This window comes from Macaca nemestrina, chromosome 6 (genome assembly GCF_043159975.1).
Source record: "Macaca nemestrina isolate mMacNem1 chromosome 6, mMacNem.hap1, whole genome shotgun sequence".
Classification (NCBI taxonomy): domain Eukaryota; kingdom Metazoa; phylum Chordata; class Mammalia; order Primates; family Cercopithecidae; genus Macaca; species Macaca nemestrina.
In genome coordinates, this window is record NC_092130.1 from 176,729,830 (window position 1) to 176,751,507 (window position 21,678).

General features: G+C 37.1%; 1 long non-coding RNA gene across 2 annotated transcripts in view; it reads right to left on the reverse strand.

Moving 5' to 3' along the window:
- LOC105489448 (uncharacterized) overlaps positions 1–21,678 on the reverse strand; it is a 52,221-nt gene that overhangs the window by 23,690 nt on the left and 6,853 nt on the right. For both annotated transcript variants that reach the window (XR_011625176.1, XR_011625177.1), the window contains exon 2: positions 297–409. This is a non-coding gene — a long non-coding RNA (uncharacterized lncRNA). The remainder of the gene's footprint in view (positions 1–296; positions 410–21,678) is intronic.

Below are 21,678 nucleotides of genomic sequence, written 5' to 3' on the forward strand. Positions count from 1 at the left end.
CTTGTGTATTCCCTTTTTTTTTTTTTTTTTTTTTTTTTTTTTAGTGCCAGGTTACTCTGGTTCTAAGGCAAGTGAGGATGTGCTTGATGGCCTCAGCCCTGGGTTCTTATACTGCATGTGCCAGTTACTAGCAGGGTTAGTGATAGCAAGTCTTACCCTTGGTGCCTCAGTTTCCTCGTGGAAAACTGAAGCTGTCCTGGGACCTGCCTTCTGTCGAGGCTGCGAGACAAGGAAGCTATCTACAGTGGTCACTGTGGTTCGTTTGCTGCCGACCCTCCATCCGCAGGAGAACCTGCCTCACATCAGAAACCTTCTCATGCCTCAGTTGACTGATGTTCTGTCTGGGCTTGGCCTGTTGAGTGCAGGAGAAGCTCCCCTGTGTTTTGACACCGCTCCACTCCTCTCATCCCTGGAACAAATCAGACCCCAATCGTTGGTGTGCAGAGCTATTTTTCCTTTAATCAAATTCACTTTCAATTACATTCTGTCCTGACAGTTTGAAAGCTAACTACCAAACCAGAAAGTAGTTTTGGAATTAATGGGAAGTGAAAAGGTGTGTCAGGTTGGGAAGGTGTGATGATTTATGAATGCAGAGCCACCCAAAGGGCAGGATCTCCAAGTTCCTCCTTAAAGACTGTCCTTATGACACCTCTGGTCACCAGAAACAATGATCACTTTTTAATCACCAGCAGGTTTCCCGTTGTTGAACTTGATTCAACTTTGATTTTTATTCACTGAAGGTCAGATTAGGGCCCTGCAGGAGAATGGGGGATAGATTGGGATAGCACATGACCGTGATCTGGAGTTTGTAGGTCGCTCACGTGCGTGTTCTCTTCCATGTCTGACATCTGAAGAGCAGTGCTGGGGAGACGGGTTCCATAATGATGCCTCACAATTAAAGCACTCAGTTAATTGGCAGCCACTCAGCCTCCCCTGACAAATGGCCTCGGGCACACCTCAGTGTTCAGAGCCCTGCTGTAACCTTTGTTTAGCAGACAGCGGCAGGGTGAGAACTGAGGAGCTCACAGGGGTCAGGACACTGGGTCTGTGTCCCTCAGAGTTCAGGAAGCTGCCTCTGTGCGTGTGGGCATGGACTTGAGAGTGAGTCCTGTGCTGCAAAAGTGCGCCTGTCCACGTGTGTGTGTGTGCAAGAGTGTTACTGTGCGTGTTTCTGTTCACGTGTATGTGAGTGTGCAAGAGTATTGAGAGGTGAAGTCAGCTGGGGTTCTGGGTTGGGTGTGGACTTGGAGAACTTTTCCCTCTACCTAAAGGATTGTAAACACAGCAATCATCACTTTCTGTCTAGCTAAAGGTTTGTAAACGTACCAATCAGCCCTCTGTGAAAACACACCAATCAGCACTCTGTGTCTAGCTAAAGGTTTGTAAACGCACCAATCAGCACTCTGTAAAAATGGACCAATCCGCATGCTGTAAAATGAACCAATCAGCAGGATGTGGGCGGGGCCAAATAAGGGAATAAAAACTGGCCACCCGAACCAGCAGCAGCAACCGTCTCCGGTCCCCTTCCACGCTGTGGAAGCTTTATTCTTTCCGTCTTCACAATAAATCTTGCTGCTGCTCACTCTTTGGGTCTGCATTGCCTCTATGAGCTGTAATACTCACTGCAAAGGTCTGCGGCTTCACTCTTGAAGTCAGTGAGACCAGGAACCCACTGGAAGGAAAAAACGACTCCAGACGTGCCACCTTTAAGAGCTGTAACACTCACTGTGAAAGTCTGTGGGTTCCCTCCTGAAGTCAGCAAGACCACGAACCCACCAGAAGGAAGAAACTCCAGACACATCTGAAGGAACAAACTCTGGACACACCATCTTTAAGAACTGTAACAGTCACCGTGAGGGTCCGCAGCTTCATTCTTGAAATCAGTGAGACCAAGAACCCATCTGAAGGAACCAGTTCTGGACACAGTGTGTCTGTGCATGTGCCTGTCCATGTGACTGTGTGTGCAAGAGTGTCACTGTGTGTGTGCCTGTCCACATGTACGTGTGTGTGCAAGAGTGTCACTATGTGTGTGCATGTCCACGTGTGTGTGCATGTGCAAGAGTGTCACTGTGTGTGTGCCTGTCCACGTGTGTGTGCATGTGCAAGAGTGTCGTTGTGCATATGTCTGCATTTTCCAGGGGTCCCAACCTCAGTTGCCCACTGCCCACCCGTGTTCCATGAGGGTAGCAGGGCAACTGTGTTGGGGATGGATACATGTGGCAGACACCCGATTCAGGACACTCCCATCAAATGATGAGACTTCGAGTGTTCCCTTGATTTATTCCTGAGGTTCCTCTTACGTTTCAGGGGGAGAACACTTTCCACCATGCAGAACCCAGTTCTTCCCCTTAACCAGTCATCTCTCTTTAATTTTAGTTCCTTCCCTTCAAACAAATGTGTTATGGGAAGCAAGGAAGTGATTCTGTCGTATCTTCGTATCTTTCTTTGTTCACGTCTTCTGAGTTTGTCAACCAAGTCAGGCTTAATCCCCTGTTAGAGTTGTTACTTAGAGAGTTTGGGGTATTTCTGTTACTTCCTATGCTGATTTTCCTCCTTGCTGAGGTCTCAGATGTCTAGCTTGTCAGTGACCTTTCCCTTCCACCACCTCCAGTGGGTCACGGGCTTTGTCCCTCCTTGAGTGCATAAGCCCAGAGCCTGACTCCACAATTCCGGTGAGCTCAGAGATCGGTCAAACTTTGTGGTGATGGAATTGCAGATATGGAGCAAAAGTGATCTCAGTCATGCACTTCTCTCCAAAGAGTAGGCCTGGAGTTGCAAACTGTTCGATGCTCTTCTCAGGAATCTTGCCTTGTCTTCTTTTTTTAATCATCAATCAGTGTTTCAGGGACACATATATTGTTTATTTACTAGTTTCATAAACTGCCTGAAATGCTTGAGTAGAAAGAGGATGGTAATAAGGCCCAGTTGATAGACATGGGCGAGTGGGGCCAAGAGTCATCTTCCTTCGGGTCCTTAAAAGTGGGATCGTTTTAGAGAGAGGGCGATGCCATCATGACGTGATTTAAAGGGGTGGGTGGATTGGAGGAGGAGTCGGATTCCATGGTAGCACAAATGCCCTCTTCAAATTGCTGTGGCTCCTTTAAGTCCACAAGGGCTCAGGTCTCCCTCTCTTGGCTGGAAATGGCCACTGGCCAACAGGAATAGAAAATGTGCAGAACTCTTTCCTACCAGTCAGATCTGTGGTCTTAAAGCTCAGTTAAAGATAAAGCAACGGTCCCCTCCTTCTAGAAGGGTCTGAGATTATCACTCCACACAACTTTCCATGGCAAGGCACTGCTTCTGATAGGGACGAGAATAAACAGAGCGTCCATGGAGGTTGAGAGGAGAATTGCACGTGGGCTCCCTCCACTGTCATATGTGATTGCTTGGTGGCCTGGGCCGCCCTCCCCTCCCACAGAGCAGAGGGCCAGGTGCTGGTGTCTGCACTGCCCAGGTAGCAGAGAGTCAGTTTTCAAATCTAGTTTGTAAACACTCCTGCCTCACTCTGTAGAGCAAATGTTGGAGAAGAGTCACAAAATGACTTTGTACTTGTGGACTTATTCTTTATTGACATGATAATGTAACCATATATATAATATATGATACATATCATATTTAAAATATATAACATGTATAAAATATATATCATATATGACATATTTTATATATTACACATAACATATATGACATATGATGTACCATATATAGTACATAACATATATATGATATAATATATAACATATACACTATATATGTTACATATACTATATATTACATATATAATACATAACATACTATATGCATATATGTTATATTACATATATCATATAATATATAACATAACTTATATATGATATATCATATATGAATATACAACTATATATGATATATCATATATGAATATATGACATATTATATATGATATATCATATATAGTATTTTTTGGGGGGGTTTGTATAAATATATATTTTTATATATTTTTCTGGGTTTTGTATTAAACCCAGACAGCGTTTCTAAGGAAGGGCCCTTGTCTAGGCTTCTTTAGAGCCCTGTAAGCCCCAATCTCCACCTGGTAAGCACTGATCCTTCAGCTATGGTGTGGGAGGGATGGAAAGCATCTCAACTGAACTTGTAGTGAGATATATCTCATGTCTCCCCGTCCTCTACCACAGTATCCAGTGCAAGGATAGGTTGCATGTTTTAAAAAGAAAGGTGCTAAATGTAAATTTTCCAAGTTTGGAAAAGATGATTCTATGCAAAGCGCAGTTGTTGTTTGACTTGTGAAAATAACAATAATTTAAAAAACCTAAGCTGATCCTGCACGCTCTGTTCAACAGGGAGCTCTCAGCTGGTAGGGAAGACCCCAGCATTCACTGACATACACATGCTGCTATCGAAGTGTCTACTAATCAAAACAGCAAACAAACAAAACAGCACAACACCAAGCAACAGACAGCGCAAGCTGATTCTACTTCCCCAAATGTGTCCACTGCCTCTGACTCCACCAGCTGCGTGGTTTCTATTCTACCGGGAAAGTCACCTGGAATCACTTCTCATTTTACGTTCTACTCTGTTTCTTTTGTGGCTTTAGTCACGGGCACTATTTGGTGCTAATGTGTAGGGCTTGACTGACATCTGGAATGAGCTGCTAAAATGAGAGTTTATTTTAACAAAGATGGGATTGAGGAGAGGTTAGTCCTTTGCTTCACTTCCTAGTGTCAAAAAAATTTGCTAGATTTTGATACTTGCCTTTGTTCCCGACATTAGGGAATTAAGGTCTATGATAAACAGGCATTACAACTTGTTTCAGGAAGTGAGTGGCGGTGGCGTGATGGACGCCCCTGGCTCGCTCTAGGCTGCCATTCAGTAATTGCTGCCACGAGGCACAGCGTAAACCCACCTGCCTTCAGCTCTGCTTTTGGACAATGTGCCCTCTTCAGAATCCTCCTGCGAACCCCTAAGCTGATTTTAATAACTCCCTCGCCATGTCCCCGGGCTAGCTATCTTGGCACTAAATCCTCCATCTTGTAAAACCCAGTTGCTGAGGTAACACTTTGCTCCCTCCAACGTGATGTTCTGTGATTCCGCGATGCACTCGCTCAGCCTTGTTCCAGTGGCTTGAAGAGGTAATCACGTCATTGACTTGGAGCCACGTTAGGTTAGTGTTCGCTTCTCCAGGAAATGGGAAAAAGAGAACATAATTTAAATCTGTTTTATTCTAAATCTGATTTATTTTGGAAAAAAGTAATCTGGATCATGATAGGCAGATAAATCTACTTTCTCAAATTTTGAGTTACAAATTTGTGGCAATCCCATTTTGTTTGAAATGGAATTGTCTAGCCCTCTCTGCATCATTTGGGAAAGGCACTCTGTAGGGAAGGGGAAAAATTTTCCCTGTTTAGGTGTCTGATGGAAAATACATTCCCTAAGTGCTGAGTGAGTGCAGAGAAGATGTCCCTTCAATCGGTTGGCAAAAGTTTGAACTCTGCCCTGTAGGTCAGACAAACGGAGAGCCTCTGAATGAACTTTTTATGAATGAGCCACTATTTCCTGTGACAACAGACAGACTTGTCTTGGGGGTTGGTGGGGGAAGCTACTGAAAATTCTTAGTAACCTTTCAGTCTCATTTGAGGTAACAGGATCCGTAAAAGATTTACAATTTCTCATCTTTTTAAGCACTGTTACAGGAAGTGTGGTAGCCCCAACCTGTCTCATTGGAACTGTGAATTAATATTATGGTAATAAGCAGAAAACATGAAATAATTTCACACTGACTCACAGATTCCATTGCAGGATCACACATGGTACTCATTTGTCCCAGCACAAAGAGGTCATGTTTGAATTATTTAAACCCAATAGAAAAATATAAACTATGATTTGGCAGTAAACTTGCAACAGTCGTGTCTAGGTTTAAGTAAATGTTCTGGCTCATTTCATCAGTTGAAGGATGTATAAATCTAACATACTGCTGTATGTGGCACTGGGCATGCATGTTTAAAAGTACAAAAAGAATGTAATAAGATAGAGATTTACACACATCAATACTTTCCAACATGTGTGCCATGTGCTCTATTCAAGAATTTAATAATTTTATAACTGATAGAACTGTCACTAAATTTATTTTCAAGCAAAGGGACTCCTGAGTCCACATCGAGCCTTAGTGTGATGTCAGACCCTCCAACATCTTGGAGTTTTCAAAGGTATTCAGAGGGCTTCCTTGTTCGACAGGCACCTAAGCAGCTTCTTCATGCAGTTACTTCCAGTTTCATGATTTAAATAGTTTGACTTTTAAAACTGAAACCCGGGAAGACCCCATGAGCTTAAAGAGCATTCACAGGATCCCAAAGTGTGGTCGTTCATCAAACCACAGGTCCTTTTTCCTCCTTTAGATTTTTCTTAAAATGGAGAAACCTCAGGGAAAAATTAAGAAAACAGCACTCATGGCCATATAGGCTCCTGCATACATCAGTGAAGAAAGAGGGAGTTAGGTTTTTATGAACTCAAACTTTCAGGAAAAATCATCATTTATTTATCATCTTTCACTTAGTTTTGTGCTTGAGCATCTTCTCTGAAAATGCATCAAAGCATCTTCTTATTGGAAGTGAAGCTATTTCTGTGTATTTCACGCACTTCCTACCATTTGCATTATGCCTTTGCAGTGTGTTGTGCCATTGTATTTAGAAATACTCCTGAAATATCTGCAGCAGAGGAGGCTACCATTTTCCATGACAGGCCACTCCTCCATTGTACTGTGTTGTCTTGTCAGATTTGCATTCTAAAATGAATTCTTACCATGTTTAATTAGGCTTAAACATCGCTTTGCTGTAACTTGGAAGAATTTGTTGTTGCTGTTGTCCTAACACTTGTCAAAATAAATATATTTATCATATTGGCTATTTTGGTAAAAAAAAAAAAAAAAAAGAAAAAGAAAAAGAAAAGAAAAAAACAAAACAAAACCATTATCTTGACTTTAAAAGGTTTACTTAAAATCAAAGAACTGTTTTCTAAGCCCATTTACTGAACCTTTCCACAGGTTTAACACTTATCTTTCCCTTCTTTTCTAATGGTTCTCTTACCCTCTGGATGCTGTGCAGTTCCTCTCAACCCCAGGCATACGTCCTTCTCCTGAGCACCTCTTGCCAGTGTCTTCAGGGCCTCCTGTCTGGGGTTGAAGAACTGGGCACAAATTTGGTCATCCCTAAACACTAATCAAGAAGATAATCCCTTGTATGATGGTGCTTGGCACAGCTAGACCAGATAGCTTTCTCCTGAAAGAGGTGGATATTTTCAAATGTATTCCAGACACCCCACAGGGCATTCAAGGTCAACATGGTCTAACTGAAAGTGTCTCCCTTGATTTTTGCTCTGACATGTGAAAAACTTGGAAGTTGCCACTCCAGTTCTCACAAGAAAAAGTTGAACAAACTGGCTTTTTGTTAAAAAAAAAAAAAAAAAAAAGGATTTCAAGATAGAGACAATGGAGCATTAAACCAAGTGTGGGATACTTCTGAACATGGTGCTAGGTGTGCTGCTGGTGGTGGTTAATACTGGTGGGTAGTAGTGGTGGTAGTAGTGGTGGTAGTAGTGGTGGTGGTTGCTAGTAGTGGTAGTAATGGTGGTGTTGGTGGTGCTGGTAGTAGTGGTGGTGGTAGTGGTGGTGCTGGTGGTAGTGGTCATGGTGGTGGGAGTGGCAGTGGTAGTAGTGGTGGTGGTAGCCCTAGTAATAATAGTGACAGCAGCAGCAGTAGTTGTATAAGTAGTACTAGTAGTTCTAGGAGTACTATTAGATTTTACTATTACTTTTACTAGTAACACTAACAATAGTAGTAAAATTCTAATCACACTACCAAAGGAGAAATCTGAAAATATATCTAGCATCTTATTTCTCCCTTTGCCCTTACTGTCAATTGGCAAGTAACTGTTGATCATTTTTAATCAGTTAGATTTCTCCCAAAATATTCTTCTCTCCATCCCTATTGCTCTTATCATATCTATCCTAGATACTGCAATGGATTTCCAATTGGCTGCTGCTCTTCTAGGTAACCCTTTTCATCCACCCTTCACGTCTTTTTGCCAGATGAATCATTACAAAACGCAATCTCAAGATCTTACTCCCTATCTGAATACAGTCCAAGGTGCAACACCACTTAAAAACAGCCTTGTGCCTCTCATGGCTAGAAACAGCCTTGTATCTCACTCTTCCCTCCACCTCCCTCACAATTCATTTTCATCTCTTCCTAGTCACTCTATTCCCCTCAGAATCCCCTTTCCCCCAAATTAAAAAAAGAAGTGTTCATGGGTTCTGGCAATAATCTACTAAAATTCTTGCCTTTTTTCACATATACAATTCTCCCTCCCCCTGAACTGTTTTCAACATTTCTTCTTCACTCTTACGACCATTATATCTCTATGTCCCTTTGGTTGGAAACTTTTATTCACTTTTCTCCAAACAGAATAAGACATTTTCTCCCCTTTGCTTAGACATCTTCTGTTCTTGCCTCTCTAGATCCCTAATTGCATTGCAGTGATGATGTGTTTTCAGATTTTCTTTGTCGTTTGCCCTTGTGTACCTCAGACTGACCAGATAGCATGTTCTAATCATTGTCTATGCAACATGCATATGAAGTTCTTAAGAAATTATTGAGGAGTGTGTGGTGAAAACATGAAGGAATAAGAGAATTAAGACAATAAATGACTCACTTTCAAACTGACAAAGTAAAATATAGGAAAATTTTAAATGTCGTTAGAGAAAAAGAATCTTGCATAGAGGGAATTTAAACAGAATATCTAAAATATAAGCTGACAAATTACCATTTTTCACTTCCCTTACTTCAGGAGTTAGAAGCCAGTCACTTAGTTTAGTTCCCCCTCAGGGAAGAGGAATCATGCTCCACAACATAGAAAATGTATCAAATAATTTGTGGGCATGTGCCAAAACCACCGCTTTGATTAATAAGTATATTGGAAGAGATCATGTAAGCACATGCAAATATCCTTTTCTTCTTAAAATTATTCCACTGATTTCATCAAGGAATGTTCTCTGCAGCAATTACTCCCTGGCGCATTTCTAGTTTCTTCATTTCTTCTACATTTATTGATAGGCATTTTTCTGTGAGATATATTTCTCTCTTTTTCTCCATTTATTTATAATTTTACTCATTTATACAAGTCAGTAGAGACTTCTGGGTATTTAATTTATTCTTGCTGTTATTACACAATATGATACCTGTTTATTTTGCCTCTTCTAATTTGGCCTGTGGGAAACATATTGATTTTCCCTAAGCCTAAAGTCTGAGTCACCCTTTTTTTTTTTTTTTTTTTTTTTTGAGCACTTACTGCAGGCTCATTTTGTGTTTCTCTTGATTGCTCTTGAATCAGCATTTTTTTTTCCCAAAGCATCTTGATTTCTTTTATTGGAGAATGGTACTTAGCAAACAAGATCTGGGTGCTGGGTGTGTTTATTACTACTGGGACATTAGTGCATCTGTGCATCTTGGTGCATGCTACCCCAGATATACACACATCTGTAATTGTTTCTGCATCTGTGTGTGTGTTTGTGTGTGTGTCTGTGTGTGTGTGTGTGAACCTAAGCATGGGATTATACTGACATCACCAACTCCAAACCAGCACCTAGAAGTAACTTTGTCAACTACAGTAATCCCATTTTGCCCTGGCCTCTCTCTTCTCATGTGGCGTCTGCACTAAAATAAGATGTGCACACACCTAGCTTATAAGTCTAAAATGAGCAAATTGAATAGAATTTCTATTTATCCAAAAATGTGCTAGAACCTTGACCAATGTGGTTTTCATGCTAAATGCATTAGTTCAGATCAATTTGAAATCCTTTGGATTCCTTAAGCAACTTGACCCATGTTGGTTTTCATTTGGTTTGGAGTAAACACCACCCTTATTAGCACCTATAATACCCCTTTGCTATTTATATTTCCTCAAACTTAATTTTGGATTTTCTCTTTTTGTTGTTTCTTCCTGACCCTTTAGTAAATGCTAAAAATGCAAATAGTCTTAACCAAGTAAACACTGTTTGGAGAGAAAAACAAATTGTATAGGGTGCCAGTGACTCGCTGCTTAGAAAATCTGTGTATATATTTATGCATGTTTTGTATCGTACTACTTGTAGAAATTTTATGCATGGCTTACTTTATACATTATTATTCTGAAAAAAGAAAGCATTCATTTTGAATAATGTTACAGTGAAAACAAGAATGAAAGCAAGAAAAAGAGAGTGCGCAAGACAGAGGGCTTGCTCTTTTCTGAAGGGCCCAGAGTCTCCAGCAGCAGGAACATTCAGAAAAGGAAGCATGTGACCTGGAGGCAGTGGCATGCAAGCATAACCTACATTTGGTATTCTACAGTAATAGCTGTGTGACCACAGGCAAGTCACCAAACCTCTCAGGACTTCGGATTCCTCACCTCTGAAATAAAGGAGCGGAGCTACACCGATCCCCCCGTTTCCTGTGACCTCTATGGGGGAGTGCAGTTCTGTCCATTCATGGCTCATGCCTGAGCTCATTCAACTTTGCTTTCACAGGGACTATTTGACTTTCACTTTGTTTCATTGCAACGATGGTGAAAATTATGGATTTCACTTATTTTCCTCCTGTGCTAAGGAAAAAACACGACAGGCACAACGCAAGTGTCCACCGATTTCCTGATCCTGCTTTATTTCATCTCCTCTAAACATCGTCATAACTCACTTACAGGCCTTTTCCTTCAACAACTCCTCTGTGGCAGTAAATATTCACATGCCGCCCTTGCCTGCTTGTGCTTCACAGAAACAGTCCCATGAATTTGCTGGTTTTCTTTGAACGCGTCACTCCTGTCCAATTGCTCCATAACATCTGACATTTCTCTCCCTCCCTCCCTCTCTGCCTCTCTTTTATAAAGGATTGAGTTGTGTTTTATCCTCTAATCCTTTCAAAATACTGTGTACCTTTCTAAATGATGGCAACCCCCTGACAAGGCAAAGGAGATGAGAAGGCTGGAAACCACATCAGAAGGGTCTGCTAAATCTGTTGTGACAACAGGGAAGGAATGCTAGGACTTGCTTCACTTAGGTCTGAAAGCACCTTTGTTATATTTCAGAGGAAAAAGAAAAGAGGGTGGAGGCCTGGCAATGTTTAGCCTGTCCCCTCTGCCTGTCAATCATATTAGCATTGAAGAAAAAAATAAAAGATTAAGGAAAAGTGGGAGCAAAATCTAAAGGGAGAGGCATAAATAAAAGAAGCATTTGCATAGCTCTAAATATCACAACTGCTCTATCTCTCATACACTGAGATGATTACAGTGAAAAAAGATGACTAATTTGTGCCTGGAGGAATGTAGCTGAGGTCACCAAAATTGGATTCCTGGCTTCCATCTTGGTTGAAGATTTTTTGAATACTGAATGCACTTTAAAGAAAAGATATATTCAGGAATTTTTTTTTTCCTTGCTTGCTTGGTAAGGGGCTCATTTGCATCAGGTTGTCAAGAGTTATGACATTTAATGTTATTAATGTCACTTCCATTATTCCACTGAATCTCAGCTGCCTTCACCTACAAAATGTAAATGTTTCTGACTACATGACCATAACTAGAGACCCCAAGGAAAGGGAAAACAGAAACACAGGCCTCTGTACTGTGGTAGGCTGACTTGCCAGCTCCCGGTGTCATTCACTGCCATGAGTTTGAAAATGAATTCATTCAAATGTCAGAAGTATTACATACACACACACACACACACACACACACACACACCCCCACACCCACACACACCATGCATATACACACAGAGGTATTTTTATTCCAGAAATCCAATGTATTTTAATAAACACTTGGAGCTAACCCCCTTAGAAGGAATTGTGTCTGGCTTGAACAAAGAGAGAACATTTACTTCAGTGAACCAATAGCTGAGCCGAAAAGGGTCCAAAACCCAAAGACAGGAAGGACAAATGTTGCAGGATGGTGGAACCATCCTTTTCTAGAGAGTTTAATGCCGTGAGAATTATTTCATTATTGAATTCTAAAATAGCTTCATGTTATTTACAGAAATGTATTAATTGGCACACGAAATAATTTTGTAATATAACCACATCATTAAAAATTATGGTTTCTGTTATTTTAACTAGGGAAATGCAAATGATGACTTTTAATATAATCATATTTCATATTCGAATAATCTTAAAGTTCAAATAAAAGATTTAGGTAGTGTCCAATCTTTTAAAATTATCTTTAAATCTAAAATTCAATTCTGAAATAAAAATAGTTTAATCTATAATTTTTACTTTTATTATAAAAATTTCAAAACTATAGAAAAGGCAGAAGAATAATACAATTACCTCAATTCTAAAGTTAGCATTGTGTTTATTTTTTATATTTACCTTTTTGAATTTTGTTTTATCTCTTTTTCTATACCTATCTCTGTTTATGTCTGTGGGTAATTGGTAGAGAAATATATAGAGAGAGATGGATCAATGTTTTGTTAAACCTCACATACCCACACAGATCCAACATCTTATTATCACACTAGATAAAATGAACAATTCTTTAATATTAGTTTAACCCACAACATTTACTCATTTTTCTGTTTTTTCCAAATGATTTGTAGAACTGATTTTATCAACTTCATGTCTCTGCATTGCATTGCTGTGACTTTTTTTTTGTTGTTATTTTAAATACGTAATAGCCCCTTCCTCTTCAAATTCTTAATTTTTCTTCATGATAATAAAGTTTTTTAAGAGATCAAGGCTTATGAATACTTTTTAGTGCCTACATGCTGGATGTGTCAGATTATTTTCTCATGCCATCTACCTCGTTTCTGTAGCTCTTATATTTTTCTGTGAACTCAATGTTAGGTCTACATTCATGGTCATTTTAGCAAGAGCACTTCCTGTGTGATATTACACATGTGAGATTTCAGTGTGTCAGGAGGACCTCATGTCATATGGCCATGTCACGATGCTAAATTTTATCACTTGGTTACAGCTGCAACAAACTCATCTGATGGATTTAGCATCCACTGGTGATACTGCCTGCATAAAGAATTTTACTGGGGGATTTCAAACTTATTTTTAAATCTATTATTGCTTCTATATTTATAAATTGACGTTATTATGTAAAGAGTACCTTCAACTCATGAATGGGGATTATCTATACTTCCATCTAAGTTTTTTGAGGAAGGAATTAATCCCTTCCATTTAAAATATATTCCTCACAGTATGGAGTTGATGTCATAGTCACTGCAGTGATGGACAGTGAATGTATTTCTTTTTGCCACTTCATATATAATAAAGTAACATATTTTATTAGTTTGACATGGTACAATCAGTTACATTTATCATTTTTGGTTGATACCAATGATTCCCCAAGTTAGCCACAGTGAGCCCTGAATCAAACTGTTGTGTCTTTTTTTCTTTCCAGAAACTTTTATTTTTATTTATTTACTTAGTTTTATTTTTTATGGGTACGTAATAATCGTACACTTTTATGGGTTACATGTAATATTTTGATACAAGAAGACAATGTGTAATGATCAAATCAGGGTAATTGAGACATTCATGACCTCAAACATTTATCACGTCTTTATGTTGGAAACATTCCACATCTTCTCCCTTAGTCATTTTAATATATACAATAAATTATTTTCAACCATAGCCATCCTATTGTGCTATTGAACACTGAGTCTTACTTCTATCTAACTGTATCCTTGTAAACTTTAACCAACCCCTTTCTACCTCCTCCTCACTACCTTTCGAAGCCTCTGGTAACCCATCGTTATACTCTCTTCCTTTATGAGATCAATGTTTTTTAGCTCCCACATATAAATAAGAATATGTTTCATATGTCCTTCTGTGCCTGGCTTATTTCACTTAACATAATGTCCTCCAGTTCTATCCATTCTGTTGCAAATGACAAGATTTCATTCTTTTTATGGCTCAATAATATTTCAGTCTGTATATGTACCACATTTTCCTTATCTGTTCACTCATTTATGGACACTTAGGTTGATTCCACATCTTGGCTATTGTGAATATTGCCGCAATAAACATGGGGGTGCAGATATCTCTTCAATAGACTGACTTTCCTTGGGGCATAGATTGAGCAGTAAAATTGCTGAAACATAGGGTAACTCTATTTTTAGCTTTTTGAGGAATCTTCATTTTATTTTTCATCGTGGCTGTACTAACTTACTTTCCAACCAAAAGTATATGATAATTCCCCTTCAGATTCTTGCCAGGATCCATTATATTTTGTCTTTTTGATAAAAGACATTTTAACTGGGGTGAGATGATATCTCATTGTGGTTTGGATTTACACCTCTCTGATGATTAGTGATGTCGAGCAGTCTTTCATATAACTATTGGCCATTTGTATGTCTTGTTTTGAGAAATGTATTTTCAGATAAATTGTGCATTCTTTAGTTGGATTATTTGTTCTTTTACCATTCATTGTTTGAGTTCCTTATATATTCTGGTTATTAATCCTTTGTGAGTTGAATAATTTACAAATATTTTCTCCCATTCTGTAAGCTGCCTCTTCATCTTGTTGATTATTTTCTTTGCTATGCAGAAACTTTTTCACTTGATGTGATCCCATTTATCCATTTTTTATTTTTATTGTCTATTCTTTTTAAATCTTAATCAAGAAATCTTTACCCAAACCAGTGTCCTGAAACCTTTCCCTAATGTTCTCTTTTAGTAGTTTCAGAGCTTGAGGTCTTACACTTAAACCTTTAGTTCATTTTGATTTGATCTTTCTGTATGGTGAAAGATAGGGTTCTAGAGTCATTCATCTGCTCATGGCTATTTATTTTTCCCAGCACCATTTGTTGAAGAGATTGCCCTTTTCCCCATGCATGTTCATGACACTTTTTTCAAAAATGAGTTGACTGTAAATATGTGCATATATTTCTAGTTTCTCTATTCCCTTCCATTGGTTCACATATCTGTTTTCATGCCAGTACCAGGCTGTTTTGGTTATTATAGCTTTGTAGTACAATTTGAAGTTAGGTAATGTGACGTCTCCAACTTTGTTCTTTTTGCTCCAAATGGCTTTGGTTATTCTGGGTCCTTTGTGGTTCCATATAGATTTTAGGATTGTTTCCTTTTCCTGGGGGGATTATCATTGGCATTTTGATAGGGATTTCATTGAATCTATAGATTGATTGCTTTTGGTCATATGGACATTTTAAAAATGTTACTGATTTTTTATGTTGACTTTTTATCCTCTAACTTTACTGAATTTGTTTATCTGTTCAAAAAGGTTTTTTTTTTTTTTTGTACAATCTTTAGGTTTTTCTAAATACAAGATAATATTGTCTGCCAACAAGGATAATTTGGCTTCTTCCTTTTTAATTTGGATGACCTTAGTTTCTTTCTCTTGTCCCATTGCTCTGGCTAGGACTTACAGTACTATGTTGAATAAAGGTGGTGAAAGTGGGCATCCTTTTCGTGTTCTAGCTCTTAGAGGAAAGACTTTCAGTTTTTCCCTGTTCAGTATGATGTTAGCTCTGGGTTTGCCGTAAATGGTCTTTATTATGCTGAGGTATGTTCCTTCTATACCCAGTTCATTGAGAGTTTTTATTATGAAATAATGTTGAATTTTATGGAGTGCTTTTTCAATGTCTATTAAAATCATCATATGGTGTTTATTCTTCATTCTGTTGATGTGATGCATCACATTTATTGAGTTGCATATGTTGAACCATCACTGCATCCCTTGAATAAATCCTACTTGATTATGATGATATTTTTAATGTCTTACTGAATTCAGTTTGCTAGTATTTAGCTGAGAATTTTTGAACCTATTTTCATCAGAGATATTGGCCTGTAGCTTTTTTTTTTTTTCTTTTCCTGGTTGAGTATCAAGGAAATGCTGGAATTATAGAATAAATTTGGAAGTAGTCCCTCCTCTTTAAATTTTTGGAATAGCTTGCATAGGATTGGTATTAGTCTTTCTTGAAATGTTTGGTAGAATTCAGCAGTGCATTCATCAGGTCTTGGACTTTTGTTTGATGGCAGGCTTTGTATTACTTCTTCTATCCCAGTACTTGTTATTGTTCTAGTCAAGTTTTCTATTTCTTCATGGTTGAGTTTTGGTAGAATGGATGTATCTAGGAATTTATCCATTTCTTCTACATTTTCCAATTTATTGGTATATCATTTCTCATCATAATATTTAATGATCCTTTGAATTTCTGTGGTATCAGTGGTAATGTCTTCTTTTTAATTTATTTTATTGATTTGGGTCTTCTCTTTTCTTAGTCTGGCTAAAGATTTGTTGATTTCCTTTATCTTATCAAAAAAACTTTTAATTTTATTATCTTTTATAATTTTTAGTCTCAATTTTATTTGTTTCTGATCTGATCTTTATTATTTCTTTTTGTTTGCTAATTTGGGGTTTGGTTTGCTCTTGTTTTTCTATGTTGTTTAATATGCATCATCCCTTTTTTGATGTGGATGTTTATTGTTATAAATGTCCCTCTTAGTAAGAAATTTCCTTATTCCATAGGTTTTGTCATATTGTGTTTCCATTTTCATTTGTTACAATAATTTAAAATTTTTTCTTAATGTTTTTAATTGATCAAAGCATCATTCAAGGGCATGTTATTTAATTTCCATTCTTTTATATAGTGTCCAAATTTCCTCTTGTTGATGTCTAAATTTACTCCATTGTTGGGAGAACATACACTTGATATAATTTCATTTTATAGAATTTTTTAGATTTTTTTCCTTACTTATGGTCTCTTCTTCAGAATGTTCATATTCTAAGAAAAAGAATGTGTAATTTTTGCAGCCGTTGGATAAAATATTTTGTAAATATCTATTAGATCCATTTGGTCTATATTGCAGATTAAGTCCATTTTTAAAAATTTTCTGTGTAGATGATCTACCCAATGCTGAAAGTGGGGTGTTGAAGTCTTCCACTATTGTTGTATTGGATTCTATATTTCTCTTCAGCTCTAATAAAATTTAGTTTACACATTTGGGTGCTCCAGCACCCAAAGGTGCATATGTATTTACAATTGTTATATCCTCTTGATGAATTGACCCCTTTATCATTATATAGTGATGTTATTTGTCTCTTTTTATACTTTTATTTATAAATAGAAATCTATTTTATCTGATATAAACATAGTTACTCCATTTTTTTATTTCATTGCATAGAATATCTTTTTTATCTCTTCATTTTTAATCTATGTGTGTCCTTACAGGTGAAGTGTGTTTCTTGCAAGCAGCCAATAGTTTCTTTTTTAAAAAATTCATTCAGCCACTCTATGTCTTTTGATTGGAGAATTTAGTTCATTTACATTTAATGTCATTATTAATCAGTAAAGACTTACTACAATTTTGTTATTTGTTTTCTGGTTGTTTTGTTAGTACTCTCCATTTCCTTTTTCTCTGCCTTCTTTTGTATATCAGTAATTTTAGCTGGTAATATGTTTTGATTTCTTGTTTTTTATATTTTATACTCTGCACTTTAACTCCAGTTCCTTATATTTTGACTTTTTGTTGTCTCTATTTATAATTTTGTATTGCTTTTCTCTTAACAAACTGTTGTAGTTATGATTTTTTTGATGGGTTTATCTTTTAGTGTTCAGGCTAAAAATATGAGTGACCTACACACCACAATTACAGTATTGGAGTATTCCATTGATTCAGTTGATTTCTCTTTGCACAATAGTGCCTTTTTCTTTCAGATTGAAGAACTTCCTTTAGCATTTCTTATGAGACAGACCTGGGTATTAATGAATTCCATCAGTTTTTGTTTGTCTGAGAAAGTTTTCATTTTTTTCTTCTTGTTTGAAGTATAACATTTCTGGATGCAATATTCTAGGTAGAAAGGGTTTTTCTTTTCTTTTCCCAGCACATTGAATATGCCCTTTGGCTCACTCCTGGCTTGTATGGCTTCCCCTGAGAAGTCTGATGCCAGCTATATCAAAGTTCCTTTATCTTTTATTTGCTTTGTTTCTCTTGCTGCTTTTAGCATCCCTTCTTTGTCCTCGACTTTTGAAAGTTTGATTATTATATGGCTTGGAATAGTCTTATTTTGGTTGAATCTACTTGATGTTCTTTGACCTTCTTGTACCTAAATATTCATATCTTTTTTCTAGGTTTAGAAAGCTCTATGTTATTATTTATTTGAATACACTTTCAACCTCAATCTCTTTCTCTATGTCTGCTTTAACACCAGTAACTACTAGATTTACTTTTTTAATGTTGTTTTCTAGATCTTATAGGCATACTACTTTCTTTTTTTACTATTTCCTTTTCTCCCTCCGGGTATGTCTTTTCAAATAACCTGTCGTTGAACTTACTAATTCTTTCTTTTGTGATAGGAATCTTGCTATTGAGACACCCTGATAATTTTTTTCAGTTTGTCAATTGAATTTTTTAGCTCCAGGATTTCTGTTTATCACTATTATTATTATTTTAATCTCTGTGTTAAATTTCCCTGATTAAATTCTGAATTTCTTCTCTGTACTATATTGGGGCTTGTTGTGCTTCCTCAAAACTGCCATTTTGAATTCCCTGTCTGAGATGTCACACATCTCCATCACTCCAGCATTGGGCACAGTTCCCTTATTTAGTCGGCTTGGTGGATTCTGTTTTTGTGGATGTCCTTGATACTTGTGGATGTATATCTATGCCTGGATATTGAAGAGTTAAGTATTTAATTCAATTTTCACTGTCTGGCCTTGTTTGTACTCATACTTCTTGAATGGACTTTCTAAGAATTCAAATGGGCTTAAATATTGGTACCTAAGCTTGTGGTTACTGCAGTTGTTTCAGCACTAGGCGGCGCACTAAGCTCAAGTATGCTAAGATCCTTGCAGATGCCTAGCTGCACAGCCTTGGTGGATCTGGGTTAATATAAAGGATAATTCCCCGGGTTCACAGATCAAGTCCTTTGCTCTCTTTCCTCATTTTCCCCAAAGCAGAAAGAGTCAGTACTGCAGTTGGGGTAGGGGTGAAGTAGGTAATACAAGACTGTTCTTACAGTCTTCAATGTCTTTCTTTATTATCATGTTACAGTCAGATACTGTGATAGCTCATCTGAGTTTTTATTGTTGTTGTTGTTCTTATGAAGGTGCTTTTTTGTTTCTCTTTGGTAGAGGATTGCTGGAGGATTCTCTTTGGCCTTCTTTCTCTAGTTCCTTTCTTGTGTCTCTTTGACATGGTTCTCATTTGTCTTTGAACACTTTTAACTTTCTCTGTTGTGGTTAAAATTAGCCTTTGTCAAAGGAATATTGGCCAAACAGTAATAAAGTCAGCACTAGATGTGCTTATTGCTACAGGAGTCATAACTCCTAGTCTGCTTTAGTCATACGAGCTTGGGAAGATATATATGTTTTATAATAAATTATAAAATTATATTTCCAAACAAAATGTAGCACTAGAGAGTATTGCTGTTAACTCTTTTTATTTTTTACTTTTATCTATTTTCTCTTATATTGCAAATGTGGTTCATAATATCATTAATGTATTTGCTTATTTGCCTCTCTTACAGTCTTCAGAGAATAGGGCCAAAATTATAACACCGTTATCATCACTGAAAAATAGTCTACTGAGTGAAGTTTAAGATTCATTTGCAGTTCCTTTGAGTCTTGAAATATATCTCATTGAAGATATATTACCAGAATTATGTGTTAAAAATAACTTGAGATATTTCTTATCTGTGTGGTTATGTTAGCCGTCTAACATGCAATTAGGGTAATTTGCTTTCATTACATTTAATGATTAATGTTTCTTCTTGAAATATATTTTAACTGCTAATATGTAAAACATTGATAAAGGTCAAAAATATATTGAGGATGGGAGTGTTGGCTCACATCTGTAATCCCAGCACTTTGGGAGGCCGAGATGGGTGGATCATTTGAGCTCAGGGGTTTGAGACCAGCCTGGCCAACATGGCAAAACCCCATTTCTTAAAAAAAAAAAAAAAAAAAAAAAAAAAAAAAAAAATTTAGCCAGCTGTGGTAGTGTGTGCCTATAGTCCCAATCACTTGGGAGTTTGAGGTAGGAAGATTACTTGAGCCCAGGAGGTCAAGCCAGCTGTGAGCTGTGATGGTGCCACTGTGCTCCAGCCTGCATAATAGAGCAAAACCCTGTCTCAAAATCAAAACAATGTATTCAGAGGTATGCTTATAGATATTTTACATTATGCCTACTTGCCCAACTCCAGCTAGAGGTGACTATTTCTATTTGTATTGGGTTTTTATTTCCAGTTTTTTGTTTGATTAGTTGTTTGTTGTTGTTTTTGGCAAAGATAGGCTAACGTATGTTTATTTTAACCTCTTTTGTTATATAAAATGCAACATAATAACCATGCCACTCTGTAAGTTTATTTTTAAACTACATATGTATTCTGAATATCATTTAATAATTATATCTCAGTTTTTACACTAGCATAATATTACATTGGGTGATCGTTTTTAGGAATAGTCTTTTATTTATTTTTCATTCATTTCCGTTAGTATGTTTTCTGTCAAGAATTTGAAAGCAACTTAACTTTTTTATTTGCTAGTAACTTGATCTTTATAATTGTAGCTTAGGGTTTAAGTTTCTATTGCAATATGTTTTGCAATTCACGTTTCTGGGTCAAAATTTTCAGGTGTATTATGCACCTCTCTCAACGTGTAAATTTAAGTTTTATTTCAAGAAGTGTGTATATGTGTGTGTGTAACTGTTACTGTTTTAAAATTAATTTGCTTCACTGTTTTGTTTTTCCTCAAAGGAAAAGTGTTAATACTGGGGGAATTAATTGCTCCAATTATACCTCTGTTGGAGCCTCTTTACGTATTTTCCACACCTATTATTTTCAGATTCTTTTGATAACATACTTAATTCTTTTTTATTTTCTCAGCTTTTTAATTCATATTCTATATTTTTAAAATTGCATTTCCAGTTATACATGCCCTTCTCAACACATTGTAATTTATCTTAAGGTTGATTTTTTGTTTTTTTGTTTGATTTTTCTTTTGAGATAAGGTCTCACTCTGCCAGTCAGGTTGGAGTGGAGTGCAGTGGTGTGATCACAGCTCACTGCAGCCTTGACATCCCCAGGCTTAGGTGACAGGTTCACCTACATATTTTTCCTGTTACCAACTTCTTTCTGATACTGATGAACTTCCACTTTGCATTTTCCTTTTCTTTTGTCTAGAACTATCATGAGGTTTTAAATTTCTTCTTCAAGATATTTTTACTATTTGTCTTTACATTAACAATCACTGAATTTTAAAATTTTGTTGTATTATTATTGTTTCCTCTGCTTTATGGCTGTTTTGATTGTGTGTGTGTTTGTGTGTTTGTGTGTGTGTATCTGTAATCTTGCATTCTGAAAACTTTTGAGCCTCACTTTTTCTTTTTTCCTTCTTTTTTTTTACTGTTGTTATTGTTGATGTAGATCACTTCTTTTTTTTTAAATCTTGCTGTGATGTAGCTGCATTTTAAAATAAATGGACACGTTGAGTTGTGTCTGTGTTTTCCTGGTTCTTCATATTACCTTGCTTCTCTTGCTTCATTATTTCTCTTCATCACACTTAAGGGCCAAATCACAGGACAAAAGTGATTTTATATACTAGTAAGAACAATTGATCCAAATATATGAAAGTCTTTAATATAAATGTGCTTAAAAGTATAATTTTGAAATTATAATTGAACAAACAGGATAAGGGGGATA